At 43.6% G+C, this 24,335-nt stretch overlaps 1 non-coding gene across 1 annotated transcript; it reads right to left on the reverse strand.

Annotated features, from left to right (window-relative positions):
- Nucleotides 1–20,186: 20,186 nt before the first annotated feature.
- TRNAG-UCC (transfer RNA glycine (anticodon UCC)) lies at nt 20,187–20,258 on the reverse strand. Its single transcript has one exon. It is a non-coding gene; the product is annotated as a tRNA-Gly (tRNA).
- Between the last annotated feature and the right edge of the window lie 4,077 nt (nt 20,259–24,335).

A 24,335-nucleotide genomic window follows, 5' to 3' on the forward strand; every position in this document is an offset into this window, starting at 1 on the left:
GCTACACCAGCAACAACAACAACAACAGCAGGCACCACAGAGGAGACGCAGGAGGAGAAGGAGGGTGAGACAGGCCCAGCATGCCCCACCAGTGCAGCCAGTGGTACCACGCAGGCAAGCCCCAATCCCTCACATCAGAGCCAGTCCATTCAACCTAACCCCTGAGCAGATCCACACCCTGTACCGTCTGGACTGGGACACCATCACCACCATTGTCGACATGATACACGACGACATTGTCAGCCACATTGAAATATGCACAGCCACCCCAGCTCTACTGAAGGTAGTGTCGGTGCTCCACTTCCTGGCCACAGGCACCTACCAGCACACAGTGGGGCACATGCATGGCATATCACAACCCTTATTTTCTTGCATGCTGAACCAAGTGCTGGATGCCCTCCTGAAGCACACAAGGGACTACATATCCCCACCACAGACTCCCCAGGAGATCATTCATACAAATGTTGGCTTCCATGCAATGGCAGGCATGCCAAATTGTATTGGTGCCCTCGACTGCACCCACAACGGGGTTGGTGGTCCTGCATGCCATGGAGGTGGTGTACCGCAATTGCAAGCAATACCACTCCATCATCGTGCAGATGGTATTTAATGCCAGCAAGATCATCGCACATTGTTGTGCCCGATTTCCAGGATCAACTCATGACTCAATGGTCCTGCGGAACTCCATGCTACATGGAGCGACATTCAGGACGACGTGCCGGGCTGCTTGGTAAGTTGCATGACAGGCACATGGCAGTGAAATGGGTGTCATTGTTGTGGTGACAGCACAATGTGCACATCCCAAAACACTGTGCCCCAAAGCATCCCAAACTGAACATGACAACCAATTCCCATAGCAATGAAGTAAGCTGCACACCTATCGCAGCATGCCAAACTTAAAACCACCCCACATCCCACAACACGTGCACCACCCATCATCGTACCTCACCCTCCATAACACAATCCAGCAACATGCTGTGAGTATTCACTATGTAAATGTCTGCCGCAAATCACCACACAGGACAAGCATCCATGAGAGTGCACTGAACAAAACCACCAAGGAAATCAACTGCTTGTCACAGGGCCACCACCACAGAAGTGCAGCATGTCACCAAGGGAATAATCAGCGCTGAATAGAAAATAATACAGAGATTACTGCCAACACTGCCAGTTAGAAAATCATATAGAACACAACACATCACATATTTAACACAAACACAGCGATATGCTTCCTCAATGCATGAGCAACATCAAGGCAGTGTACACTGTGTATCCTCTTGAAGATGCAATCCACACCATAGGTCCATGGCACAGAACACATTGAGGGCATGATAAATGTGTGCATAAAACCAGGGACATGTGTATGTGACCAACAAATATCTGCAGGCATGTGTGACAAGTACAGCTGTCCTTCATGAATCAACTAACATATACCTGTTCTTTTCCTCCCATGCAGGTGATAGTGGCTATCCCTTGAAGCCGTGGCTCCTCACCCCTGTCCAAAACCCACAGAACAGGCACGAGGAGGACTACAATCATTCCCATACCCGTACCCATGTGGTCATCGAGCAGACCTTTGGCCTGTTGAAGGCCCGGTTTCGCTGCTTTAGCCGGTTGGGTCGGGCACTCATCTACAGGCATGAGAAGGTGGCCAAGATCATCATGGCATGTGTATTGCTGCACAGCATGTGTATCCGATGGAATGTTCCCCTACCCCCTGACACTGAACTGCAACCACCTGGTGATGACGAAGGGGATGAAGAAGATGTAGGCGCACATGATCGCGGTGCAGATGCACAGGAGGGATGTGCTGTGCGTCAGTCAGTGATTGCACAATATTTATAACACACAAGGGTGTAGAGGGTCACATGAAAGTGGGACAAAGGGCACTTGGTGTGGGAGTACATGTACACTATGCACTGTATATCAATAAATGACACATATGCAATAAGGAATGTCCACTCAAGTATTTTTTCTGCTACATGGCGGGTGTATTTAACTGTTCAATAGTACAAAGTGCTCAAACCCTTCACCTCACACACCTTCTCCCCTTCCCCTCCCCCCACAAATCCCCCACACACCCTCTCTCCCCTCTGCCTCCCCCCACAACTCCCACACACATGGTGTCCAAGGAAATGCAAAGGGTGTCTGCGTCTATTGTCCTAATTTGGCTGCCACATCTACAGACGTCCACTTCCTGCACCTGGCGGCGGCATGTCAGATTTCCGCAAGGTGCGCGCTGACCTGCGAAGGGGGCTGGATTGGGTGGAGCTGGATGAGGATTTTGTTGCTGCATGCTCCAGTCTGGGGCCGATGCTCAGACTCCAAGGAATCTGCTATGCGGGAGAGGACCTGCCTCAGAGCAGACTCCTACTCGCATATGCGCGTAGTGCTGGCCTCAATGGCCTGCCTCAGGGATGCAGTGTTGTCGCACCCCTCCTGCCTTGCCTGGGCACTGTCAGACACAAACTGCCTGACTAGGGCAGTCAGCTCCTCCTGGCGCTGCACTGTGTGTTCGATCTGCTGCACCCCTGCCCGAACACTGGTGGAGGTGGATGGTCCATGTGTCACATCCCCAGATCCATGTGACTCCTCTGTGGGGCTCAGCCTCCATTCAACTGTCTCCCCTCCAGACTGCTCCAGTGTGGTGTCATGGTAGGAGTACATAGGTGTGACCTGTGGTGATGGTGTGGGAGTGGGTATGGCAGGTGATTCAGAGGAGTCGTCCTCCATGGGGACACACACACCTGATCCTGGCTCTGCGCGTCCTCGTCTTTCAGGGGTGCTGTAGCTGCCGGCTCCCCAACAGAGCTGGTTGCTGCTAAAAGGGTCCCATCAGCCACTGTCACCTGTGCAGGGGTCACATGTGTTGTGGGGACTGTAGCAGTGGCCCTTAGTGGCACCAGTGCAGTGGCATCCAGTGGTGTTTGCCCCTTCTGTGCCTGTCGTAGCCTGGCTGGCACTTTGGATGTCGAAGACCTATTGCATTCTTCCCTGGCCCTCTTCCGGGGTGTTGTTGCCTGTGGGGCAGAGTCTTGGGCCTCACTGTTCAGGATCACAGCCTGTGGGGGACCGAGAGAGGGACGGCATCAGTGATTGTTCAACATGCATCATGCATATATTGGTATTATTGCTGTTTAACACATTAGAGGGTATTAGGTATTGGAGTTTTACCAATCACGTTGCTTGCTATATGGGTGGAGCATTCAGGCATCCATCAGGGTCACTCAAGTTGGAGCTGGTGTATGCTGTGTGACATGCATTTCTGTTGTGGACTGCGTGCAGTGTGACTTATGCCGTTTTCATATATGTGTGGTGTGTGTCAGGTATGGCATTGCCATGCTGCATGCATGTGAATGTATCTGTGCTGCAGACGGCATCTATGCAGGGATGTGTCATATGTGTATGTAATGGGCCATGCATTTCCTCTTTGGACGGACAAATTGGTGGACTATCATCATACTTTGCATTACAGTGTTTTCTTAGGACACTCACCTCCATCCGCCGATGAGGTGGCGCCACATTCCATCTCGCCCACACCTTCTATGGCCTTGATGCAAATAGTGCCGGCACAGATTTCCTCCCACCGGCTTAGCTTGATGGGTGAGCTGGGACCACCGCCACTAGTAATGGCCTGGCTCCGGTTTGCAGACATGATGTTCCTGACTTTCAGGTGCAGGTCGTCCCATCGCTTGCGAACATCCTTGATTGTGCGGGGGTGTTCCCTACACCACTGACTTTTTGGGCAACAAGTTGCCAGATCTCTTTCTTCTTAATCTGTGCCTATACTTGAGACTGTTGGCAAAAACTACCTCTGCATTGTCTGCCAGTGTCTCTGCCAGCATAGTCAGCTCGTCCTCATTAAAGTGCTCTTTCTGCTGCCGGGATGCGCCTTTTTTTACAGCCTTGGGCATGATACTGGTGCTGTAGGTAGATTTATGCAGTTGAAAATAGGCTCCAGGTCCTGTGTGGTGAGGATGGCAATGGATTGTGTTTTTCAAGAAGGCCGCTGGGCTCGTTCCCGTTCCTGTGCGATGACGCTAATTCCAGTTCTGCTAATAGCAGTGCCCGCTAATGCTGCATCCATTGATGCCGGCCACTTTATTTGGAGGAGGACGGCAGTGGTAGTGCTGTCTGCGCTTTCCATGATGCCAGTAAGGTGCATTTTTGGGACTTTAGCAGCATGCCGGTACTGTCGTTACCGGCATGCCGCTAAGCTCGTGCATGCGTACTCGTAATAGCCCACTTTTAGCGGGCTCTTTCCTACACAGACATGCTATTTGCTCCATGCCGGTAAGGACTGTTTCTTACCTTCAACCTCGTAATGACCCTCTATATCTTTCAGACACGTTAATCATTACAACCATTTTCTCATTTACATCAGGCGTATCAAATGTCATTTCATTTTCTGAACATGCAGCGAGTTTCACTTCATCGTCTGCTGCTTGGTTTCTGCGTGAGATAAAGTTTGCCCTTTTAGTATGTGCTGCACATTTAATGACTGAGATGGCTACTGGGAGTTGCAGTGCCTTAATAAGCCTGTCCAATAAGGCGGCATGCTGCACTGGTGTGCCATCCGCTCTGAGGTAGCCCCTCCTTTTCCAACGTACCAACCCTGTGTGCACGGTTGACATCACTTAGGCGGAGTCGCTGTAAAATGTTAGTTTCTGGCCTGCATGATTCTCGAGCACGACAATCAGCACCACTAACTCTGCAGCCTGTGCTGAATAATGAGACGGTAGCCGAGCACTTACCATCTTCTGAAACTCCACATTGGCCGTGTGCTTTACTACAGTGGCACCTGTGTATCTCTGCCCATCATTCTGATCGATTCCCAAAGAACCGTCAACAAAAACAATTTCTCCTCCTGATAAAGCATTTTCATTCATTCTAGGGATTTCATCATAGAACTCTTCATAGTTTTCACAGTCATGCACATGCCTGTCCTCTGCCAGTGGTTCAGCTACAAACATGTCATAATTTACTATTCTGCATCAAACTAGTTTGATCGCTGGATTCCATATGACTGCTTCATAGGCAGAAGCCCTTTGAGAAGTCAACGTGCCTTTTGGTTTATCCAATATGGCAAACACTGCATGTTCAACAAATAATGTCATAGAGCATCCCCTCACTATGCTTGCATCTTTCTCTATGGCGAACGCGGCAGCTGCCAGCGATTGTTCGCATGGAAATGACCCCTCATCACGTGGTCTAAAATCCCACTGTAATGTGCAAGGGGCCTGTACCCCAATGTGGTTCTCTGTGTAAGGACTGCTGTCATAACACTGCTGTCCATGTGCGAAAACAAAAAGAATTCCTCAGCATAATTAGGAATCCTTAAAACTGGAGCTGTGCAAATTGCTTTTTTCAATTCATCAAATCCTTCTTCCATTTCCTCAGTCCACACAATTTTTTCCTGCGTTACCTGTGCTTTCTTTAAAGCCTGTAACCAAGGCCTTATATATGAACTGTAGTCAAAGACCCACGCTTTGACATAATTACATAATCCCAGAAATCTCTGCATGTGCTTTATCATGTGTGGCATAGTGGTTTTCAAAATAGCCTCAGCTCTCTCAGGAGTAACCTTCTTTCCTTAACGTAAAATAAATTGGCCAATATACAACACTTCTGGTTGACAATACTGTAACTTCTCTTTGTCAACCTTGTATCCTTTGTCAGCAAGTGTAACCATCAGCTGAACCGAATTGCGTCTGCACTCTTCCTCTGAAGTGCTGCAAACTAAAATGTTGTCTACATATTGCAACACAACACTTTGTAAATCAATATTTCTTAAGTCCATCTAGAGGACGCTCTTGAAAATAGCCTCAGCTCTAACAGGAGTAACCTTCTTTCCTTCATGTGAAATCAATTGGCCAATGTACAACACTTCTTGTTGACAATACTGTACTTCTCTTTGTCAACCTTGTATCCTTTGTCAGCAAGTGTAACCATCAGCTGAACAGAATTACGTCTGCACTCTTCCTCTGAAGTGCTGCAAACTAAAATGTCGTCTACATATTGCAACACAACACTTTCTAAATCAATATTGCTTAAGTCCAACTAGAGGACGCTCTTGAAAATAGCCTCAGCTCTCCCAGGAGTAACCTTCTTTCCTTCATGTGAAATCAATTGGCCAATGTATAACACTTCTTGTTGACAATACTGTACTTCTCTTTGTCAACCTTGTATCCTTTGTCAGCAAGTGTAACCATCAGCTGAACAGAATTACGTCTGCACTCTTCCTCTGAAGTGCTGTAAACTAAAATGTCGCCTGCATATTGCAATACAACACTTTCTAAATCAATATTGCTTAAATCAATCTAGAGGACTCTATTCAAAATCGGTGGAGACTCATAATACCCCTAAGGTAATCTCGTGCTTTTTAACTTAGTCTGTCTGAACGTAAATGGCATCAGATTCTTCGAGTCTTTGTGCAATAGGATTGAGAAAAACGCATTTTTCAAATCAATCACTGTGAAATATCGTGCTTCAACAGGTATATTACATTAGATTGTAGCAGGATTAGGAACTAGATGGAACTTGGCCTCTACAATCTGGTTTATCGGGCGTAAATCTTGAATTAGTCTCCACGACCCCCCCTTAGATTTCTTCATACAGTACACTGCAGTATTGCATGGTGACTCTGATGTCACTAAGATACCCTGATCCATCATGGCGGAAATTGACTTAAAAATACCTTCATCTACCTCTCGAGACATAGGATACTGCCGTGCTTGAGGTAAAATTGCTCTGATTCCAATTTAATCTTTACTTCTCCAACCCTCTTCAACATTCCTACGTTATAGGGGCCTGTGGTCCATAATGAAACTGGCACTTTCGCCATGTCTTCATCAAAATACTCAGGATGTTTTTGTGCTAACATAATTTTCTGAGGAACTTCTCATTTGCTTGCTCTCACCCAATAAGTAATGCTCGTGTCAAATATCACTTCGTCATCAGATGGATGATCTCCAAATAGATCATCATAAGTGACGTCAGTCAGTCTGTAACCTTCCCCGATGGCAATTACTGCACACCATCGTTTGCCCTCATCATCATTCCCATCAAGCAAAGCCATTTCACCTTGCACTATGGCTGCTTGTAGCCCTAAAGGAAAAACTCGTCCCCCTTTTTCACGCATAGGCATTTTTAGTCTAAACAAAAATTAATCAAGTATTCTCATAGTTCTGTCTACTAGGCCTGGTAGCCATGTTATCAGAATGCGTACTGCATAATGGAAAACCTCTGGTTCAAAAGGCGTTGCCGGCACAGCCATTTGTTCCGCAAATTACATAATAGATTTGCTCACGTTTATATTGTTGAACACACTATGCCTTCATCCGTAAAAAAAAATGTCATATTCAACTTAATCATTAAATCTCGACCCAATATATTGACAGGTGTCTGCCTCGAATATAGCAGAGGCACTGACATGTCACACTCTCCTTTAGAGACTGGTAATTCTTCAGTAAAAGGAACTCTACTTGTAGCTCCTGTAAGAACTTTGAGCATTCATGGCATTGACTGACATTGAAAAATGTTCCCTCTCGTATACATGAGCGCATTGCACCTGTGTCTATTAAAAACAAAAATGATTTGCCTCCTACATTGACGTCTACCCTCAGTTCCTCATGAGGATTCGGCGTTACGGATAGTATTGAACACATCATGTCTCCCATTGAGCTGTCCTATTGCGGGTACAGCCTCATTCGGTTACCTGTAAAAGGATTCCCTCCATCGACAGTGATACCCCTTACTCTAGGAGTCATTAGCTGTCATGTGCATGTACTCTGCTGAATCTGCATGGGCGAATGCTGCGACTGCCCTTATGGTGGATTAACTGCTACCTGCTGTGTTTGCAAGTCTTGCTGCATTCTCTGCACTTGCTGCTGCTGCATCATTTGATTCTAAGCAAACCCGTCTCCACTCTGCTGTGAATACGCAGGCAGGTTTGAAGTCCCCCCCTCTTAAAAATTGCCTGTTTTGCATGAGCCCTTGACTTCTACCCATACGAGCAAAGTGTCCTGTCATACCACATATCCAACATGTAGGAGTTCTTCTAATCTGCCCATCCTGCTTATTTTGACTGTCATTCTGCATAATTTGAAACCCACCATGTTTATTCTGGAAGCTTTTCTGATTATTCTGCCAATTCGCTTTATTATTCTGAAAGCCTCTTCCTGGAAATTCTCCCCTTCCTCGTGGAGCAAATACATTATTGCCCTGTTTAAACTGCCTTTGGTTATTCACCAGCTGCATATTTGTGGCCTGCTGTAAATATGATCTGTCTACACTAGTCAACATTGGCCTTTCAATGGCATACTTTGACAACTTCTTCTGTACTAACTTTACCTCTTTGCTTTTCCTAGCATCATCTTTTTTGTGATTCTTTTCCTTCAAGAGTCTGCAATAAGGCACGATGGTCAGCTGAATCTGCGACCGTGGTTTGGCTTCCATACCCACTAACTTCTTGAGCTGCTTCTGTATAGGGTCTGGCAGCTCTTGGCACAATATATGATAGTACACAGGTATAGATGTTCCCAAGATTTGTGTCTCTCCAAGGCCCACTGCTCCTGGAAATTCTGAATGTAAACAAGCGGATCATCCCCGTCTTGCATCTTTTTCGTCATTATAGCTCCCATATCGGATATGTCCGGATACAGTAATCTAAGCGCTTTACAGAATGCCGCTTGACAGTTGTTGATTGGTGCTCCATCGTGAGCAGTGTTAACTCTAGTAACACCAGCATATCCTGCCCTTGTCGACACGTCATCAGCTCTCTCACCAAATATGGCAATCAGGAGACCCTTAATGTCCCCTATAGCCAATGTATTTCCTCCCGTCATTTTCTTTCAACTCATGTATCCCTTTCGCAGCTCAAGAAGTTAAACTCAGAAGTTTACACCTTTAATTATCCTTGTCCATCTGGAGCCATGGTATATACTGTGGTAAATCCCCCCCCTTTCTTTAGTAGGGGAAACTGTGAAGCCCCAAATTCATTCTCATTTCTCATCATTTGTCTGTCCACCGCAGGGAAAATATTCCCACATCGCCTTCTTGCTGATAGCGATCTTAACCTGCTCACATATGGTGGCGACTCACCCCTCTCACCATGTAGTTGCCGTTTATGGTGGTCTGACTGCATCAATGATTTTGACAATCAAGGTATAGGTGCGTCCAAATCTGTCCATCTGACTTTCTTATCCATTGAAAAACATCCCTCCGGACCACATACATCCCCTCTCTCTTCTCCACGGAAGGTGTCTCTGTCTTCGTCTCTGACACTTCCTGTGCCAAACTTGTGCAACTTCTCTCCTCTTCATCTCTATTCAGAGTCAGTCTATCTAAAGACAACTCCTTTTGCATTGAACTACATGGGGCTGTCTCCGTGTCATACAACTGTGTACTCTCGAGTCGATCATTTTTTCCCTTCCTCTTTGATTCTTTCTGGGCTTTCATATCATGATATACTTTATCGATCGCTTCCCAATGCTTCTAGAGTCAAACTCGTCTTCCAGATTTACTCTAGACGGGCCTGGTAATGACTCGTATTCCGGGAAGAATTCCTCTATGGCCTCCCATGCTACTTCTGGTTCGGGATCCCTTATGTCCTTTTCCAGACGATCGAGATTGTGTGCTCTCTGCCTTCTTTTTCGTTCTATATCATCATCAAGCTCTCTTCCCTTTCTTGCTTCCTCTCTTACCCTGTCTTCCTCTTTCTTCTTCATATCCCTTCTTTCGTTTGCCCTGCATATCTATTCATCCTTCCGTCTTTGTATTCTCTTATCCTTTAACTTCTGTTCCTCTTCTTCTATTCTTTTTCTTTCTAACCTTTCCTGCTCATCAAGTGCTCTCTGTCTGTTATCATGTTTTCTTTGCTGTTCTGCTCTTTCTTGTTTTTTTCAATTGCTCCTCTTGATATAACTGCTCTCGTCTTTGTCTATCCTTCATTTTGCTCCTTCGTCTTTCAATCGTTCCTCTCTTTCTATATCCTTTTTATCTTGCTCATCTTGATCTCCTTTTTGTCTTACATCCTCGATGCCTTTACCATCGAGTTTAAGCAAAATCCAACCACCTATCCATTTGTTCTGTCGAAGTTGCAACTCATCAGCTTTGTCTCTTTCTCCCTTCCATCTCTTTATTTCTCTTCCTATATCTAGAGATGTGTTTGCTCGATCACGTCTCTCTTTATCTCATCTCTCCTTGTCCCTCGGGACCTTAGGGATTACATCTCTCTCAGTATTTTTCTCTGGGCCCTCATCACTGCTTTGTGTCGGCGACTCATATGCCGGGGTGCTATACCCTGTCACTACCTTAAGCTCCCTCAATGGTTATGACCCATCGTATTTCTTATTTTCGTCTTCTATTCCAGCTGGTGCGGTGGGAGCAGAAGGCTCCTCACCGCCCTCTTAGCATATATTAAGTATCCAATCTACAGGAGGCGGCTCATCTCACTCCACTTGGTACATCTTCCAAAGCTCTAAGCTAGCTAGTCGCTTGTCTAGCTTTGTCCCTGTATATGCTGCATGAAAATGTCATCATATGCTGCAGGACTGCCTTCGACAGTGACCCTCCTTTCAGCCACGGCATAGACATTTTATCTGCGGTTCCTTTTACCCATTCCGCACTGCAATGTCTAAGCTTAGGTGCATGTTTCGGCAATTGATTGCAGAGGTGCACAAGTGGAGTAAAATCCTCCATTTTCAACTCTTTTTACTCTTAACCTGTTTGGCACTCACGTACAGATTTAAAAAGTATGTTTCAGAAAAATAACATAATATGAGCGTGCATCAATCGTCGCAGGCTCCAATCCCTTTAATCACACTTTTTATTTTAATCTTGCTAAAAAACAACCACCAAGTTCAATTTAAAACAACCAATTTGTTTTTTCCACTTATGATGTAATCGTTTTCATAATCACATAAAACAAACAGACAAACGCGACCGGCCACATATATTCTTCTCTACAGTCTTCTCTAAGATCTGTCTTGCCCTCTAAAATACTCCATACAGAGTGTAAATTAACCTCTTTAGATTCATCTTTAATCAAGTCTATCTTCTACGTCATCCATTATGGGACTCTAGGTTAAAATTTCTTCTGATACACTCTTTAAAAAACAGGCCAAGCCGTATTCTCTTATTGTGGCCACACTCAAGTCAATATCTACTCACTATATGCATATAACACCCTTATTCTCACGTTATGGTTATCCTGCCTCCCTCCATTACTCACTTTTTTCCTTCACTCACCCATACGTTTTGCCAACTCTCTCAGTTTTTACTCACCACTCGCATTTTCATCTTCTGACCATCGGGATTGTACGCCTCTTTTACCGCCTCTTCAACCTTCCATCAGATCAGCTTCTCTTAGACGTGGGAGGGGATTCTCTCTGAAACCAGGGGACCCATCACACCGCGCTTGCAAGATTTTTCAAATTACTCTAACCACTATCTTTGGGGAGCTTCACATCCTATATTGCCGGAACTCTAAAGTTTACTTATGTCGATGGCTGTGAAACATCATCTCTGCTACCAAGTGAACAGGATAACCCAGCCTTTTAAGATGAGTAGCAATTATCCTGGAGATGGACGGGGATAATAATTGGCAAAAGGAAGAATGTTTTAATATAAATTATCTAAATCAGGGAGCAAAACGAACATCAACGAATACGCTTGATCCTCTTACTCAATGCATTCTAGAAAAACTGAGAATTTATATACAAAACTCGTCATCAATTACGTTGACCTGTGTCACTACCAATGTCATACTACGTGGCAAGCTACAAAAACCTACAAGTATGGGTGATTGTCTCTGAGTAAATATCCAAGCATATGATCCATACTAGTCTAAAAAAATGCAAACGTGTGATTGGTTACTTAACATCAGGTGGGGCAACTAAGCCCTCCCTTAAAAATGACCACTATGAATGTCACTAAATACACAACGTCTCATTGGTTTACACAACTATAGGACCCCTAATTACGTGGTCTTCTACAATTGGTTGGCACTCTAAGCTTTGTCAGTACTTTTCCATTTACATCTAGCAGCATGCAGGCTGGCCATCCAGGTGCTGGTGAGTTCTCTTTAACTATTGCTTCCCACCAATTAGCATATCAATCCATCATCACCTCAGTGGTCAACTGTCAATTAGGTTTTGAAGCTTGGCCTTGAGAGTGTTTTTATCTCTGAGAAATTCAGTGAGTGAAGGCACGCTCTGCCCTCGTGTGTAGGTGTGACCATCTCGTTTATCCAACGTCATCCTTCCATGTGACTAGAGACCATGGAATCGAGCTTCCGCATTTCAATACTATTTTTTGTATAGATCTCGGATGTCTTCATTGTTTTGTTCATGCCTTCTGAACAGGAGTTCTGTTCTCTTACACGATTTTTATCCAATGCCAGTTTACTCCAATTTGATGAGACCTTGGCTTCTTTGGCTCATCCAGCCTCATCTGCTGAGATTCACTTTACAATTCAATTTGCTTTTTAACTGCGACACAGTGGAAATTAGGCTTTCTCTGCATTCTTGCTAAAGTCCAGCACTGCTATAATGCGTATTGGAAACATCCATCTTTTACTTGTCCATGTGTGTATATATATATATATATATATATATATATATATATATATATATATATATATATATATATATATATGCGCTTGCCGCAATCTATTCACTATAAAGCCAGCCTTAAGATTACTTTGTCTGCTTGTGTTTCTTTTGCATCTGTACACGTCTGAAATAACTTGATATCTTCACTTTTTTCTGTAGCATAAGCATCTTCACCTTGATCTCAAGATGTGACTTATCATTGATACTTTCTTGATACCTTATAGAATATCTACATTCTCTGGTCTCTGCATCTCTTCCAGGCACGTCATCTCAGCTCTGTGTGACGTTTACCTGGCGATGGGTGGTGACGTCACCATTCGTCTTGACCCTTCCTTTGCTCTGCTTCTTCAGGAATCTCATTTAAACAACCATCATATTTCCTCGTATGCAAGTATGGTTTCCTCAATAGGAATCTTGCCTCTAGGATTCCTTTTTTCCTTTGTCGTTTCAACTGCTCCATGTATGTCACATACGCTGGCTTCCAACATAAAAGCAATGGGGGCGGAACGGTTGAGGTGGGAGTACTTGGCCCCTCCTCTACAGCCGAATGGTCTAGAAGTTGATTTTATTTCTCTCTGTTGATAGCCATCAGCATTTCCTTTGCTAGATTTTGAATGGGGTTTCCTTTGAGCTGAGATCAACTGTGGCCACAGCAATTGCCTTACAAAAGGCTGAACACTCTAACCATTGTGTCGTTTCATTTGACAGTTGTTTGACCAACTGGTTTTGGGATAGCTCCAGTCTTCCAAACATTAGGTACAGTCCCCCAACTCTGGGCTCTGAGGTAGTGTTTTGCCCTTGCAGTTCAGTGCATGGGACAGGATGCAGGTGGAATTGGCACCATCCCCCCATTTATAGTTGGAGAATGTTGGTGATATCTTGGTGTCCACAGGGAGAACCGTTATATCGAGCTCTCTCCTCTTCCTTCCACTGGAGAACGGCTTCTATGTCTCTGTGTACATCTAAGAGGTTATAAGTGGGGAGGTCTATACAGATACTCATCCTGTGATAAGTAGACACCCCATATGAGCAGAAGAAATGGGGACCAGAGGGCATTAAATAACTTCAAGATGCTATCCAGCTTCACAATGGGTACAAACAGTAAACATTGCCTTAGGTTAGCCCTTTCTTCAGCCTGGTGAATTATGGGCATCATGAGATCTTCTGATCTCCATGGCATATTGGTCAGTTGGGTCCTTCAAAGTCTTTGGGTTTTGGCATTGTCGGACACTGACATGTGTTGCCTTTTCACTTCTCGGGGTGCTGACTCTTAGTGCAGAAGTGTTTATCAACAGGACTGACTCCTCTGGTCACTCACTTGAATGTTATTTTCCAGGACCGCTATTGCTCAGAGGTCAAAGGACATTTGAAGGTTGCTAAAGAGTCCAATCCCAGGGTTTATTGATAGGGTCTACTGGCTGATATAGATCTTTTCTCTCAGCTGAAAGTAACGCATTAATAGATCTTGGAGCATCACTTGTTTGGATCTCCAAGAGTGTATTTGTTTGTGTCTAAGCCAGGATGGATGGGGTGGTGCCTTCCTGATTACCTTAAGAAATTACTGTTCTGTATTGAGACTTAATTCATGTACTAGCAGGTGTACTTGGGGTTCCCTCTCCATGATCATTCTGGTAGTGTCTTTTCTTTATTTAGAAGCACATTGGTTGTCATCTGCAGGGTTTATGCTACTCCTTAAGACGCAAGATGTCTTGAACAGGAATCATGGATGCATATTCCTATCAGTAAACAGTTGGGTAGAAGATCCAGTCTTGTGTGTCTTACGGCATTGTGAACGTGCACGTGCCATTTCAAGATGGTGGTTATCCATAGCCAGACTTCTTTAGTTGTGTATTCTTGTCATGGAGATTTATATGTGCTTGCTGTTTTCCACCATTCTGGTAGTGGGCTCAGGGCTGGTAATTTCTTCAAAATTGACTTAGTCCTTCTCTTTGCCTCTTCCCAAGACATGTGAGTTTTAGGGTAGTGTGCTCCAGTCCTTATGGGGACATACCTTATGTTATCAGGTTTCTGTAGCACCCCATCCCCTTCTCGTTTTTACAACTGTGTCCAGTATCATCAGCAGAGATGTATTTACAACAAGGCCCACTAGGGCTAGGGCAGAGAAGAAGAATGTTATTGTCGTTTATTTTTAAGTTACAATATATAAAGCCAACTTTGTTTTTCTGAGCCTAGCTGATACACAACCATGGCCAAGTAATTTTAAGCTGTTAGCAATCATTCCAATCTGACAGCTGAAGTCTTTCCTGGCCAAACTTATATATGCTTGATATTTACAAAAGCTTTATTGTTAGGGTGACCTTGGTCTTAAAAACCAAACCGAGAGCGCTTCATGTGTTTAATGATTCAGTCATACAACTCTCACAGACATATGACAGATAATATGCTCTTTGGCCATTCTTATCTTCCGACAATTCTCTTCAATATGCAAAACAGCCACAATCTCATTGGTTTTATTGTTGCCACTTCATATTATCTTTGGAGCTCTTTTTTGGCCGGGAGGATAGCTCACGGGCAACGTGCTTGCATTGGAAGCTGGACAACGCAGAGCAACACAGGTTAAATCCCTGGTTCTGCGCTTAAAAACCTCTGGGTATTAAGCACATTATAAATAACCAATTCCAATTCCTAATCGATAATCACATATCCTGTGTTAAGCAATCACTTTCACATTCAAATACATAACATGCATTTTTTAAACCATTGCAAAAATGAGGGTTTTCTCGTCAGAAAAGTAAAGGTTAAAAATGATGCATCATTTTACAATATTAAATGCATGCTATGCTTAAGTCAAGCACAGAGTTCCCACAGGTGGAAATAAAATGATGTTCAGAAGCAAGCACTCATTTCCCTCATTTCCCTCCCTGGCCACACATATTAGAGGTCTGTGAATGCCCAAAATGTGCAAGCATAAAATAGACATAAAATAGACCACAGAGAAGTTAATATAGAAGGGTCCGAACAAAAACTGTGTGCCAAAGGAACACAGTTATACAGCTGTAAAGAAGGTGTCCCGTGAAGATATATCCCTTCAGCCATCTTTACAGAAGCTGTTCAGCGCGAAGCAGGCAAATGGCATCCCTGCTAGGTTCATCATGTTTTTTTTTTTAAACTTGATTTTTAATAACATTTCTTATATCACAGCCAACATTATTCAAACAATGGAAACAAAAGTAACTACACCTCCCACCCCCACCTCCTTCCTCCCTCCCTCTTGATCCAGGAAAAGCAGCCCATCTCATCCTTTTCTCAGCAGAGTTTGTAGAAAGTCATAAAGAGTCTCAAGGTTTCATCCTTCTATTCGAGGGTCACTGGGCGAACAATTCTCCCTTCACCCCCAGTTTATGGATCTGATTCTTCCTGAGGTTCTATAATTCCCAGCAACCTATCAATCCTATCAATCCTATCAATTCAGCCCAGTCCGTCCCGAATTTCATATGCTCTCCTTGTATTGAGTAGGTGAGCCACTCCATAGCTAGCACCGACCACATATTTGTAACCCACTCATGCTCTTGTGGTGGTTCTCGGGACTTCCATCTACGTGCCAGCACCAGGGCTGTTGACATCATCATAATAACATATACCTTTCAGCAGGACCTGGTGGGAATGTCTCCCAGGATTCCCCCCAGTCCCATCATGTCCAGCCCTCTGTTCTTGCCCCCACATGGGGTGCATTTCGGTATTTCACTCCACAACTGTTGCCACTCCTGCTCTCCAATGTCTGTCCCCGTGTCCTCCTGCCATTTCTTCATGTATTTCCTGGACGGGGGGTTTTCCCCCTCCTTTATGTATCTATAAATGGTCCCCATTAGTCCCCTATCTCCTGTGTGCGTGTCTAAATACTTTTCAAAAGGAGTCAGCAATCGCATTACAGGGTGGGAAAGCCAGTGCCGCAGTTGTATGTACCCATATCTGTGGCATTCCTCTAAGTTAAAGTCCACCTTACACCTCTCAAGGTCCTTACCTTTACCCTCCTGGTACATATCCCATATCATTCGACAGCCAACTGTGTACCATGCATCAAATATCATGTAATTGCACCCTGGAGTGAATTGTGGGTTCTCAAAGATAGGGTTATATGGGGAAGGGAATGTGGTGATATGGGATCCTATTGCTGCAGTGTCCCACGCTTCTCCCGCAGCCAATATAATATCACTTGCATACATTTGGAGGGTTCTATCTGCCTTTGGTTTCCAAAGCATTCCCTCCAGATGCCCCTCAACTACCGCTCTATCCATTGGCCTCCACACCTTGTTTCAGTCGTCTCTCTGCCAGTCTCTAATGATTCTGATCTGAGCTGCAAGGTAATACGCCCTGAAGTCTGGCTTGCCCAATCCCCCCCGGGAATTAAGAGTCCTCATGAGAGATGCTGCCACCCTCAGCTTTTTTCGGTTCCATATGAACCGACTCGTAATCTTATGTAACATCCAGAGGAACCTAAGTGGGACTATGACTGGAAGGGCTGCAAAATGGTGTAGAAGCAGAGGCAAAATTGCCATCTTTAGTACTTTAATGCGTCCTAGCCAGATAATGTTTAGGGGACCCCTGTCAACAAATTTTGATTTCATTTTCTCTATCAGGGGGAGGTGATTTGCCCCAAAAATATCCCCCACCGTGCTTGTGAGATGCACTCCTAAATATTTAATGTGCTTATCTGCCCAACCAAAGGCATGAGTAGACCTAATATATCGCTCAGTGGTCTGTGATAATCCCAAGCTTAGTATTTTTGATTTACTTGGATTTATTTTCAGGCCTGCAACTTGCCCAAATTGGTCAATTTCTTCGCAGAGCACCTGGAGAGATACCTTTGGGTCTTCCAGCGAAAAAAGCAGGTTGTCTGCAAAAGCAGCTACCTTATGCTCTTGACCTCCAAACAGTATTCCTTTTATGTTTACTGCGGCCCTAACAGCGGCCAGAAAATGTTCCAAATGGATGGCGTACAGCAGCGGCGAGAGGGGGCATCCCTGTTTTGTTCCGTGCCCAACCTCCACAGGACCATATATTTAACCATTGCTCGCTAGTCTAACGTTCAGATTTTGATAATTAGCCATAACCCGGTCCATAAACTTAGGGCCAAACCCCATTCTAATCATCGTGGCCCGAAGGAAGCTCCACTCCACCCGATCAAATGCCGTTTTGGCATCTACTGCCAGGAGGAGAGCCGGAACCCCCTTCCTGTGGGCTTTTTCCATGAGATGTGCTATTCTCCTTACTGTGTCAGCTGTCTGGCGACCCCTTATGAACCTACCTGATCTGCCTGTACTATTGTGGGCATGATGGTGTCCAATCTAGTCGCCAAAACCTGAGTGAACTACTTGGCATCAACATTTAGTAAGGAGATCGGTCGATATGCTCCGCACACCTCCGGATCTTTACCCTTCTTATGTATAAGAATCACCTTTGCCTCCTCCATTGACCTTGGTAACAACCCAGTTGTCCCTATGTGATTAAATAATCTAGTGAGGTGGGGGGTTAGGATTTCCTTATGTAGCTTGTAAAATTCAGCTACAAAGCCATCCGGGCCCGGGGCCTTGTTGGTTGCCAGGGCAGTAATCACCTTTCTAACCTCATTCACAGTTATTTCCTCTTCAAACCGTTCTCTATCTTTCCTTTGTATAGGTCGGAGGTTAACTCTTTCCAGGTATCTCTCGTGTGCTCTGGGGTCTGGGTTGCCTGAGGAATAGAGGTTTGCATCAAATTTATGAAACTCCCTCTCTATCTCGCTGGTGGAGCTATATACCTGTTCCCCCTCTCCCCTAATTTTCAAAATCGTTCTGTAAGGATATTTGGCGTGTTACAGTACAGAGTACAGCACTACTGCACAGGTAGCAAACAGCACAGAGTACAGCACTACTACACAGGTAGCAAACAGCACAGAGTACAGCACTACTGCACAGGTAGCAATTTTTTTTCGCAGCACCACCACAAGTGTGCGGTGCATTGCTATATGGGTTACCAGATTAACAAGGAAAGACAGGCTATTCAGTCAAAAACGATTTTAACATATAAGATGCAAATCTATTTTTACAGTTAAAAGCACACGTGCTCATATAAAAATGCACACTATTTTTCACCTGAAATGCCTATGGTGCGAGAGACACATTTGAAAATTAACAGCTAACCTATTAACCATTAACCTGACTAATAAAACCTTATTTAACATAACCCACTAATAAAATGTGTTCTCCACTGCAGAATTAGGCATACTCTGAAAGCCATTTAAATGTGTGTGCAGATTTTTTTTCTTCTCTTCTCTGCCTGATTCTCAGTGTTTTTGTGCACAGTAACTGCAGGAAGAAGGAAGTCAGATTTGCAACAATTGCAAATGTATAAGCGAAGCTATTGTTGAGAGAAGGAGGATGAGAGATGATGGATTTCATTGGGACACGTCATACAGAGGGCTGAGATGAAAGTTTTAGTGGGCAGTATCGGGGAAAAAGACAGAGACATTTTTCTGCACTACTGGGGAGAGGACCTGGCTGTGGGACTCCTGACTGAATGCAGATTCCTGCGTCCTGCTACAGTCGAGATTGGGGAGAGCTGAAAGAAGGACCTTTCCACTGGCTGAGGCGTTCCTATCTGCAAAAGCTGAGAATTCCAGGCAATGACCCCGGTTTGAGAAGGCAAGCGTTCCTTTTTGCTGGAGTTAATCTTCAAGGGAGCCACATTCACAAAGAGAACAGCCAAAGAGAACAACTAAAAAGATAAGGTAATGAGAAGTGTGGGAGCTGAGTGTGTACGGTAATATGCAGTCAGTGTAGGATTCCTGTGCATGCCTTAATCAAATGCTAATGTTGCAATTTGAGTTCTGTTCTCCGCCACTCTCTTTGCAGTGTGTCATAGACAATGCTTTTACTGTACCATTTTATTTATTTCTGTAAAGAATGAGATCGTGTTTAAATGCAACTTTTATAATACAGAAAAATATTTGAAAACAGACGGGTGGTGTATTTACTATTTACCATTACAATGCCGATGATGTGGGGAGATTTTTAAACAGTGCGATGGTCATTTTAAGACAGATGTGTGCATGTCAGAATCAGTATGAATAATTGTGAGTGACTGTAGCATAGCTTGTTGGAGGTACATGAGCCAACGGGAAGAGAGACTCTCTGAACATAGCTCCCTACCGTATATAAGGTAGTGGAAATTACCACAAGACTACCATATATAGCTCTCTGTCATAAATAAGTCAGTGAGTTCGCCCATGGTGGCACACCAACACTATCACTGAAAAATGTGGTATTCCTAAAATGTAGGTCTGAGGTCTCTCTAGTGATCACACGAAAAATCTAAGCAAAGATAAGGGATTCTGGACATTGGGGCCACAAATAGAACAAGGGAATTATGCTCACCAAAATACCACCAACCGCGCCTACCACCCACGCATACCAAATATGCATGCCTGGGTGCTGAAATAATGCATGTTCACTGTATTATTGTTGTACATGGCCCAATCTGAATACAAGGAGTGATTATTGCTAAGTTATATTTCGGTGGTAAGAAAATACCGTCAGGCCCCAAATCTCCACAAAATACCCTACATATTTATGGTGCGTTGGCCGGGAATCGAACCCGGGTCAACTGCTTGGAAGGCAGCTATGCTCACCACTATACCACCAACGCAGAGTACTCATGGAAGATGAGCAACCATGGGTTCATGTTGGTATAAATGATTATCTTAAAACAATAAAAGCCACTTTAGCACTTGAACATGAAAGGAGTTTCATTAATGAGAAATTGTTGCAAAAAATTATGGAGAGGGAAGAAATCCCGAAATTTAGGATTAAAAACCAATATGTTTCTGGGTTGGACAGTCCAGACTTTGAAAACCGAATTGCAGGCAGATGCATGCTTAAAATTAGCATTGGGCAGAAAACAATTTACCATAATGTATGGATAGTGAGTGGAGCACAAAATGAATTTTACATGGGCAATGACATCATGCACAGAATGTGTATGGTGTTAGATTTCCTTAATCAAAAAATATGGTCACGCCTAGGTGGTCCGGCACCTGAATTTGAAGACAAAAGAAGGGCTTATCATTGTGCACAACTGGTACCTTATGCAGTCGAATTACAAATAAGGAAAGATACTATTATTCCTGCATTTACAAAACAGTTTGCAATAACACTGAAATGCAAAAATGGGCAGCAGATGAAATGCTCTGATGCATTTGTATGCCTGAATGAATCCATAAAACAGCAAGGCCTGGATTATGAATACATTCCATTGGTAGACATTGGTGAGGGATCTGTAAAAATCATGGTAAATAATAAAGGTTGTCAGGATATTCATTTAGAGGAAAACTCCCCATTAGGAATGGCCATACAAAAATCACATTATACGGCAGATTTAAATAACATGGTGATTGGGAATATTCCTGAAAAATATGTAGATGCCAAGGGCGAGTTGCCAGAACACCTGGACTCTCAGCCAAAAGGAATATTTAAAATTCATTCTGTGTATCCTTATGATTCAAATGAGACAGTGTGCTGCCATCAAGAGGATTGCATAATATTTAATTTAAATGAAAATGAAACAGGAAATCAGCCCATTGAAGTGGAAGCTGATATGACAAAATATTTAAAAGTGGCAGCTCTACAAAAAGACACAGCCACACAGTTAGAGGAAAGCGCTGAGATTCCTTTACCAGAAGAGTTTCCAGAATTTTCCAGAATGGTAGAAGAGCAGATCTCCTTAGCGGATGCATGTGACAGCGATAAGGATAGAGACGACCTGAGGGAAATATTTATGGAGTTTAAGGATGTATTTGCAAAAGATGCTTATGATTGTGGTTTAACTGATTTACATGTGGCCACACTACCAGAAGGTTGTAGCAGGAATCCAGTGTTTGTACGCCAGTATAGACTACCGCTGGCATGTTTAGAATCATTGGCAGAGATTATTAAAAATTTGGAATCACGGGGAATAATCAGGCCCATTCATAGCACATCCAATACGCCTATTTTAGGTGTGTTAAAGCCAAATGGTCAATGGCGGCTGTGTGCAGACTTAAGAGAGTTAAATAAAAGAGTACCAGTATCTAGATGGCCACTACCATTCATTGATCAGGGCCTAGCTCAGATACATGGTTCAAATGTTTTTACCACGTTAGATCTCACATCTGGATATTGGTGTGTGCCATTGGCAGAGGAGATACAACACTTATTTTCCTTTACATTTGACAGGACTCAATATGCCTGGCTTAGAGCTCCGTTCGGGTACATCAATAGTGGGAGTGAATTTGGCATATTTTTGAGAAAGGCCATGCCGGATGCAGCGGAAAGAGGAACAATAGTTTATGTGGATGATGTCCTGATAAAAAATGAAAGCCTGAAAAGCCATTTTGATGAAATAAGACATGTACTTGGCCAATTGCAGAAAGCAGGCGCCAAAGTATCTTTGCAAAAAGCACAATGGTGCAAGAAAAAAGTGAACTTTCTAGGGCATGAAGTGACTGAACGTGGGCTAAATCCACAAAGGAAGAAAATAGAGGCCATACAAAGATTAAAAGATCCTAAAGATGTGAAAGGAGTAAAAAGTTTATTAGGGATGACAGGCTATAACAGAAAGTTCATTGAGAATTATGCAGAAATCACTCAACCATTGACTAAACGGCTTAAACTAAATACTCCCTGGAGATGGGAAAGAGAGCAGTCTGATGCAGTGGCTAGATTGAAGGAATGTCTTGTAAAGGCACCATGTTTAGCATACCCCATAAAGGACAGGGATTTCTTTATAGAAATAGGTTTTTCTGAACATTGTATGTCAGCAGTATTATCACAAAAACACGATTTGAATCACAAAACCATTGCATATGCAAGTAAGGCATTTTCCCAAGTTGAAATGAAATTTAATGAATGTGAAAAGGCCCTATTAACCACTGTGTGGGCGCTACAACATTTCCGCCCCATTGTTCAGGGAGAAAAGGTGATTATTGAAACAAATCATCAACCTTTGCAATTTTTAGAGAGTAAAAGAATTAGATCAGGCAATCTAGCGCAATCCAGAATCACTTCAAGAACGCTGGCATTACAAGGTTTTCCCGTGGAAGTGAGATAAGGACAAAATAAAAAGAGCCCAATTGCTCAAGGGTTAGCTGACTTACATGATTGTGCAGCTGAACAAATACCAAATGAAATGGAAGTGGAAACTAGTTTGCAGGAATTTGAACAATCATCACACAAAGCTTTTGATGAAAAAACATGCAAGGATTTGCCAACTGTATATGTGGATGGTTGTGCTTTTCACATTGAAAATGACAGTAATAAACAGTTAGTGGCAGGAATAGGAAATGTCTGGTTGAAATGTGAAGGCGTCCCCAGTATAGGGATGAGGATTGGGGATAGGAGCAGTCAGGTGGCGGAATTGGCAGCCATCTATAAAGCAATTGCTACTGCAGTTGATAAAAAGTTCAGTGAAATTGTCCTGGTGACTGATTCTGACTATGCACGGAATAGCTTTGTGGAGTATTTGCCTGGTTGGAAAGCAAGAGGCATGGTTACATACAACAAAAAGCCACTTAAACATGGAAAAATGATACAAGCCATAGACAAATTGGTGTCAGAAAATAATTTAACAATATACTGGAGAAAAATTTGTGGGCATTTAAAAACACCAGGAGAGGATAAGGAGGGAAATGATAAGGCAGACCATCTGGCTAAGATTGGGGCTGTGATGGGAGAATTGCTACATATTGATTATTTAATGGGTGAAATACAAATTGATGCAGTGACACGTTCTAAAGCACCAAAGGAGGTAGATCAACCGGTGGTGCAGTGGAGTCATGACACGCCAGACCAAGATTTGATTGAGGCACAAAAGAATGATCAAATTTTGGGAATCTATTATAATCATTTGATAGATCCTGAACAAAATCCTTTAACAGAAAATGATTGTATGGGAAAAGAAGAGTTGAGGGTGTTATTAAAGAACAAAACACGAATCAGATTACAGGATGGACTCATGATTAGAGAGTCCATAACAGGACAAATACAGTGGGTAGTACCCCTTTCATTCAGAGGACTGATGCTACACCATGCACATGATGCCATAACTGCGGGCCATAGAGGTTCACAAAAAACATTAGAAATATTAAAAGATTATGCTTACTGGCCACATATGTCCCAAGATGTGGAATTATATACTAGAGGATGTCTAGTATGCGCCCAATTTAAACCTGCTTCACCAATGCATAGGACACCATTGATGAAAAGAGGCCTAACTCTCCCATGGTCAGATTTGCAAATAGACTATGTAGGTCCTTTAAAAAGGTCGAGCAGGGGACACCGTTATATTTTGAGTGTGGTATGTTTGATGTCAAAGTGGATTGAATGCATTCCTGCACCAGATTGTAGTGCGCAAACAGCAGCCACATTGCTGGTGAACCATGTGTTCTCAAGGTTTGGGTTGCCACAAAGAATTGAGTCAGACAGAGGAAGTCATTTCACAAGTATTCTAATGAGTAAAGTATGGCAAATACTAGGTGTGAAAAGGAAACTACATATCGCATATCGGGCGGCGTCTTCAGGTACAGTTGAAAGAAGCAATAGGTCTGTTGTGGATATTTTAAAGAAATTTGTGGCAGAAGCAGGTTCCAGCTGGGATTTACGTTTACCGTTGGTTCTGATGGCAATCAGGTCGACTCCTGCCAAAGCAACAGGTGTTAGCCCCCATGAGGTCTTAACAGGTAGGAAAATG

This window comes from Ambystoma mexicanum, chromosome 11 (assembly GCF_040938575.1).
Source record: "Ambystoma mexicanum isolate Mex_15411 chromosome 11, UKY_AmexF1_1, whole genome shotgun sequence".
NCBI lineage: Eukaryota > Metazoa > Chordata > Amphibia > Caudata > Ambystomatidae > Ambystoma > Ambystoma mexicanum.